Source organism: Oryza glaberrima, chromosome 2 (genome assembly GCF_000147395.1).
Source record: "Oryza glaberrima chromosome 2, OglaRS2, whole genome shotgun sequence".
In the NCBI taxonomy this organism is placed as follows: Eukaryota; Viridiplantae; Streptophyta; class Magnoliopsida; order Poales; family Poaceae; genus Oryza; species Oryza glaberrima.
In genome coordinates this window covers 14,815,767-14,823,630 of record NC_068327.1, presented here as the reverse complement: position 1 = coordinate 14,823,630, position 7,864 = coordinate 14,815,767, and the positions used below count along the sequence as shown (strand labels likewise).

The window sequence follows — 7,864 nt, the reverse complement described above, 5'->3', positions numbered from 1 at the left end:
TGTAGAATGGAGATTCAGTTGTGCCGTTAGCACAACAAATTCAATATAGGATTCATGGACCCCCACAAAGTGAACACGCTGATGCTGCAAAACTACGAGAAACAAACCGAGGACAATATCCTCCATTTCCTAGTGCAGCAGCATTATAAGACGTTCATACTACTTCCCTACAACACATCGTGAGTTCCTACAATCATAACTTCAATTATGTTCCTTCCTATAAATATATATCATCTAATGCAAATTGCAGATTCCACTGGGTCCTTCTTCTTTTCGACCTTGAGAGATCCAAAATCCATGTCTACGATTCAATGGATAAACCGGAGAAAACTTTCGCACATATTTTCGAAGTAATAGATAGGTATTATCATATATTGCACTGTCATTATGAATAATTCTACAAGTACTATATGGATCTCGGATAATAAATTAATCCTTCCTAACATGTAAATAGGGCATGGATTCGGTTCCGTACATTGGTCCGCGGGATTTGGAATGAAAAACTCACCCGGATGTTCAATTTTCCGGTTAGTACATGTTCCAATATTATATTGAATACTTCTTTGTTCTAAATCAGATATGCATATTTAATCTCTCGTTGTTTCTCTTTTAGTGTGCAAAGCAAGAACAGGGGACTAACTTGTGCGGCTACTACGTCTACCATTACATGCACTGCTTAGCACACCAAATCAGGACTGGCCAGGACCTCGAAGTACATAAAATTATTCATCCGTCAATGATTATTTACTGGTTTCATATATATAATCCCATTTTTTTCCAAATGACAGATGATTTACGTGATAGATAGCCTCACCCACGATGATTTCATAAGGGCTGTTCAAGAACAGATGATGGGATTCATCAATGAGCAGATTATCGATCCCACGGGAGAATTCTATTACGATGGAAAGCCTATTCATCAAACCAGTCCTTCTTCCGATGCCACGAAGTCGTAGTAATAGAAACAAAGATTACAAAGTCCGAAGGAATTGTACTACATGTATATATTTATATATGCACACATGCATTTACTTTTGTGTACTTGTTTTGGTAATATATGTGTATATTTACTTACTTGCAAACTCATATTTTGTTAATATTTGCATATGGCCTCTAATTACTTAAGTGCATAATATTTGTATATACATATGTATTTCTACATATGTATATATTGACATTTCATATATATGTAGATATATATATACACATATACATACATATATATATACATATACATACATATAGATATACATATACATACATATATACATATACATACATACATATATATATATATATATATACACACACATTAGCATAAGATTAGACCGCCGTTGTTGCCCACATCCACCTGGACAGCCACCCTCGTCCACGTCTGTTGCGGCTGCCATGCATAATCTCCCGCATCCGCCAGGCCGCTGCCCTTCCCCGTCACTTGCGTCCTCCAGGCCACTGACCATGCAGCTGCCGCCTTCACTTGTTGCAACCGCCCTCACACACACCTGCCAAATCGTCGCCCTCGCCTCATGCATCTGTCACCGCGTCTGCCAGGCCACCACCTTCAACCCTTGCATCCACCACGTCTGTCGTTGTCGTCTATCGCGGCCTTCACTGGCTGTTCGAGTTGGCATCGAATAAAATAAGAGATTGTAATGAAAAGAAGGAAGAAAGAGAAGAGATGGGATGCAGAAAGAGAATAGATGGGAGAAGATGGTGGGGCCTATGAAGGTAATAGAATATTTGTGTTACAGTAAACATAAGATATGTTTGTTATACATATTGGCAATAATGTTTCATGTAGATGACATGGCCATCCATTGCAATTAGTAGTGGGCTCTCTTATTTATCTTGCTCTAATCAAATGGTTCATAAAGTAAGGTAACAACGGAAAAGATACATATGGGCCAATATGGGTCAAGTATTGATTTAGATATTGGGTAGAAAGTTAGATTTATAGGTAATTTGTCCTTGGGTTTTGCCGGCAGCATTTTCACAGGCCGTCGTAGGCAGCCACCAGTGATAATACATATTATTGGTGGTGGTTGTTTAACGCTAACCAGCTACGAAAATGATGTCATTATCATAGGCAGATGTCCTAACTAGCCCCTACGGGAGCATTTTCACATGTGGCTACATAATACCGAGCTTGTTATAATGTCACCCACAATTTATTCCTGCCCGAGCCAGCTCATTTCCATCCCGAGTTCTCTCTATTGTAAAAGTAAAAAAATAGGGGGGATTTTTAACTTGAATTCTTTGGTGGATCTTGGCTATGTAAAGTTAGATTCTTCATATCCTACAATGTTTTCAAAGTTTGTTTTCAAATTTATGCATTCAATGCGGATAATTTTGTTGAATTATCTATGCTATCTAAGCTTCTTTAGTTAGAGCTAGAATTTTTAATTTGCATATTGGAGCTCAAATTGGACCAAATTTTCAAGGCAATCTTTGTGCAATGTTAAGGTATCACATACACCTAGGTGGGCTGGTGCTCCTTTTTAACTCAATCGGAAACGCCCCAAAATGTTTGGAAACTAGCCGTGCCCCCCGCGCGATGCGCCGACATCATCCAAGATAATCTTAATCATAAAAGAAAAATCATAATAATAAAAAATAAGCATGATTGAAAACAACATAGCACATAACAGAGCTACACAATAATAATAATAATAACTCGATCAGAAAGAGAATATCACGATGTTCTCAATTTTGAGTGATTTAATTGGACCATAATATTTTTTATATAATCAATGTTACACGAACAACGGGTATCTCGGTGCATAATACAATTACATCAACAAAAGTAAAATAAACAACATTAGTATTTCAATACCTAGCAGAGTAGCAGTTCCCAGGAAGACCAATCAGTGGGCGATGATTAATTTGGAAGGATAGTCAAACAAAACTATGTCCACAGCACATCACAGTTGTGCCCCCTGCGCATTGCGCGGGCATATGAGGCAACCTATAATAACTCAAGATCAGAATTGGGCATATCACAAGATAACATGCAACACTGTTCCACAGTAATAGCGCAATATCAAAAAGGGCATATAATCTAACAATGTTCTCAGTTTTGAAGTGATGTAATCAAACCAAAAGTTTTTTTAAGAGCAATCTTACACTAACAAACATGGATCTCGGTACATAGTAGACAACATTCTTAATTCGATACCAGCAGATCCTAGGAAAAACGAATCCTTGGGCGATGATTAATTTGGAAGGACAACGGACATCACATCATAGATATGGCAGTGGCAACTCATATTGTATATGTTTTACAATCTATACAAATTGGCCATTAGCAATAACAAATAGAAATTAAGGTTTACTGCTCCATGACCCAGAACCAGTGATTTTATAGCCAATTCTGGAGATATGAGAGTTCAGTATTCTCGCCAGCTTGTCATTAATTAGCATCGATCTATTTTAGCCACCAATAAGAAAAGGAAAATACATCCACATTTTAACCTTGATGAAGAGCATGCATATCCCACACTGTACAAACAACAAAGCATAATTTCAACAGAATAAAACAGTTTCTAATTTCCTAAAGCATGCTGAGTAATATAGCATCAGTATATAATAGCATGAGAAAGTTGAAATTACCCGGACTGGCGGTCACAAAAGCATCAGTGAAAGCCTGTAGGAAGCCATAAACCCATGAGCTATATAAAATACGCAACAAACCACTAAAATGCCATCACAATATTCAGTTATCGTGTTAGCTAAGGTCCAATGTTTGCCTCATATTGTGGTCTCTGCCATGCGCCCATGCCTGAAAACGAAAATGGATGAAAGTGGTCAGTGAGATGCTGCCAAATATAAATATTGACCCATGCAAAAATATATGCTACAGTTTAGCCGAATACCGGTTTATATGATAAAAAATAGAGTAGGGAAGGTCGTTTATCAAAACAACTAATTAAATAATGATCATGCATAGGGATATAACAATTGGACAACAAATAAGACTTCCCAAGGAACTACCCAAAAAACTGAAATAATACCAGGCAATAACAGGTAGAGAAACCCTAAAGAGCAATTGCCAAGTAGCTGGAAGCCTTGAACCTGAAATATGAAAAACATAGGAATTAGCAAACGAAGCCACTCAAAGAAGCAAGTACACTATTAGAAAATAAAAAAAGATAAATGAAACGAAATATGCCCATGTGTTGTTGTGGATGATTGAAAAATCGTATAGATATATTTGAGATAGGATGATGGCACATAAATATGTAGCTAGGTATTTAAACAAAAGGAGAGGGAAACTGTGTTGCATATATCTGTTTTAGTAGTAACTGAGCTACTCATCATATAGTATTGGGATCACATGTACCAAAACAAAATAAAGTTACATACCTGAGGCAAGGAAAATAGAATATGCATTTAAGCGTATGGCAGGATGATATGAAAAATAGCTTTTAAGCAATACTACACTACAACAGGAAGCAAGTGGATTTGACAAACTTTGGTAGAGATAGGACAGTACTCTTCATCAACTTTACATTGAAATCATCCATGCATTTCTTGGGCATAGAACAATGGCCATGTAAATTATCAATGGTAGAGTAAAGGATGGTGAAATAAATTAATTGGACAACATAATGATAAAAGGGGATCAGGGAGCTGACGAACCACTGTCCTGGATTAAAATGAAGATATGCAAGGAAAATAAATAAAATATTCATTAGATATTGATGCCAGACATTAATATTGTTTTGGCAGTGAGAAGTGGCCAAACGGCAACAATCGGAGGACTTCTTTTTATTGAAAAATCGTATGACTTCTGGCTGGATGGGCCTAGCCCAAACCTGAATCAAGATTAGGGCCTAATCCAGATAGAAAATAATGGGGAGATCATACCTCACTGTCCCAAGGAAGGTGACGGCAGCACAATGGCTAGAAGAACACTTGCTCCACTCCATAGCTTGTACCCAAACCCTAACTGACTCACAAGATAGGTCATCCAAATTGACGCTGCAAAGGATAGAAGCAAGGATGCTGAAGATGGAGAAGCAGATTGAGTTAGGGCTTGGCTTGCTCTGCTCTACTCCATACCCATACCCTAACTACAGATAGATTCATCACAAAATAAGTCATCCAAATTGATCACTGCAAAGGATAAAAGCAAGGTTGCTGAAGATAAGAAGCAGATCAGGCTAGGGCTTGGCTTACCAGACTGCATATGTTGTCAACACCGTGCAAAGAGGTGGACGAAGGCAACTATGGCAGCGGGCGTGCACCCTTCGTCCACCTTGAGAAATTGGCCGGTCGAGCAAGCGAATCAAGCAGAACGGTGGCGGCGCTTGCAGGTGGCTCGCAAGAAGGCGACGACCCCGGCCGCTAGCTCCGCAAGAAGGTGGCGGCGGCGGGCTTCGCCACTCGCGAGGGGAAGATGAAGATTTGAGTATTTTGGGAAGGGAGGCGCAGAGGATGTCGAGGATCGAGGGGATTGGGGAAGCTATGCCGTGCGCAGCGATGTGCATGTGAGGCGTGGACGGTTGGATCAAATCAACGCGTGGATATCGGACGGTGCATGCTGGGTGATGAACTGTAGTACTGTAGCATCTTTTCCTGGGCTGTGGTTGATCAAATCACTGCTAGTAGTGGGTTGTAAAAACTAAGGATTTAATATGATGTCCATGCATGTTTATGACCTTACCTGCAAAACATGCTAAACCCACAAAACTCATGCAAATTTATTAGTCTAAACTAAAATGGTGTAAATGAACTAGGAAATCACTAGTTTATTCACATATGTTTGGTAGTCGAAATGGTATTTAACAACAGCCAACACATGTCATAGGGGAGAATAATATGAAAGGCTAATATATGTACTGTTTAATTGTACTTTCCATGTGCACTTGATCTGCAATGTGAGTGAGATTTGGGTGAATATGATATTTATATGAAGTAGTTATCAATTTACCCCTTATTGTCTCAAAATTAATCACTAACATGTGAGCACAATGATCACGGGAAGAACTCACGTGGAGATATGAAGGAAAAATAATTAAAACCAACTCTTTTAGAAACAAAATACTCACTTAATTAGAAATGTGTCGAGCGGCTATTCCTGATTATAAACCTTGACCTCCGCTTGCTACACTCACGACTCTAGTTGACCCGATCTTTCGGTGAGTTCACGATAACTATGTTTTGGGAAAAACATTGACGATTCGACTACAACTGTATAAGACGTTGTTGTGTTGCGTCTTAGCGATTGATAAACCTCTTCATGTGTTGTTGATCTTGTCAGTTCAGATCAACCTTATTCTTACAAGCAAATTGAAGAAATAAGCAAGAAAAAGATAAAAGCAATCTATTATTGCAAATAGCAATCAAATAAAAATGGTAAGCTAAGGTTCTGAAGAAGAGTAATTAGGTGGTCTGGCCAACACACGTAACTACATGGTAAAGTAGCAATGGCTAAAACTTTAATCTAACAAAACTCGAGAAACCCTGAAGGGGTACATAGTTATTTAAAGAGGTGGGAGGATGACCAAGGGGTCCCAAGGATTGTGCTCCACCAGGTTGGAGCGCATCCCACATGGGCCCCATTTGGGTTGGGTCCCAAATGAAGGTATAAGCCCAAATGCCCAAGACAGGTGGCACAACACCTTGTTTCTTCAATTGCGGATGACTGAGATGGAATTTGGCAATGAGGCTGGATCTGTTGGAAAGAGGATTCCGAGCTAGAACTTTTCATCAGGTACTGATGGCTCACAACGGAGCTTGTATGCACATTTGGCTACCGTTTGAAGTCAGCACTATAACAGATTGCCGGATTGGATTCCAGCACTTGGGCGGCTTGATCTTGATATCTTCTTTTTTATGCATGATGTGAACAATGGTTGTATTTGTGGTAGTCATGGTCACATCATCCTCCCCTTCTTCACGTTAAACCGTCTTCGGTTTTTCCATATGGTGCTTGTCGCGTAGTGCATGATCTTTCCCATAGAAATGTCTACATGAAACATACGCAACAAACTTTCATTATGTATTATCATCAGTTCTTTAGCAAACAAATTTAATATCCAATGAAACAAATGTACCTGATATGGATGCACAACAGATAACATGGATAGCACATTTGAATGTTTCACTTGCTGCTCATTTTGCTCTCCCCTTCTTCAAAAGCCAAGTAATGACATGATACTTTTTCAATGGCATAAGTTCAACCCACATCTACAGGAGGATTTTGATTAGTTGCAGCACCATTTAATTTTCCTTTGATGATTTCTTCAGATGATGGAGGTGCATCGAATTTGAGTATGAACAATGGAATGGCGGCTCATTCATGTCTCTCTCCTCCTTTTCATGATTATACACTTCCTGCAAATGGTTAGTAATAGGAGGCAAAAATATAGCATGTTTCTTTTTTATGTCCTTCTCTATTTTACTTTCAATATTGCAAGTAGGGTGTAACAAATGAGAAAGAGATCTATATCTTTGAGAAGAAAGCATGTCCTAAATTTCTTTGTTAAGCCCGCATAAAAAACCTCAGTTCTGTCGCTTATTCGCATTCATATAAACCACAGCGTAATAAACAAGCATTCATTTCATGATAGTATGAAACAACAGATATGGTATCTTGTTTTAAGTATTGCAGTTTGTTGAGCAGAATGACAGTATAATATATGAGAACATAGACATCTCTCAAATATCGTTCAAGGTCTTTCCAAGATTGTGGTTTTTTTTATGGCTACAAAGATATTTCCAATCAGAATAAGCATTTTTAACTAAAACACTATAGGCACACATAACCATATGTTTCTCAGACAAGTTATACTTTTGAAATTCTCTATCAACCGTTAATTCCCTCAGGGCCTTAAGCTATAGAGGATATCGAAAGATGACA

General features: G+C 38.6%; 1 long non-coding RNA gene across 3 annotated transcripts; it reads right to left on the bottom strand.

The window, feature by feature from the left end:
* Window positions 1-1,309: 1,309 nt before the first annotated feature.
* LOC127764190 (uncharacterized) lies at window positions 1,310-5,458 on the bottom strand. Of its 3 annotated transcripts, XR_008015822.1 has the most exons (7): window positions 5,179-5,458; window positions 4,867-5,072; window positions 4,011-4,071; window positions 3,610-3,778; window positions 2,834-2,965; window positions 2,475-2,579; window positions 1,310-1,615 (listed from the first exon to the last, which is right to left on the bottom strand). It is a non-coding gene; the product is annotated as an uncharacterized LOC127764190 (long non-coding RNA). The 3 variants fall into 3 exon arrangements; XR_008015821.1 differs by lacking the exon at window positions 2,475-2,579 and having other exon boundaries at window positions 1,311-1,615; window positions 5,179-5,455; XR_008015820.1 differs by lacking the exons at window positions 1,310-1,615; window positions 2,475-2,579 and having other exon boundaries at window positions 2,718-2,965; window positions 5,179-5,455.
* Between the last annotated feature and the right edge of the window lie 2,406 nt (window positions 5,459-7,864).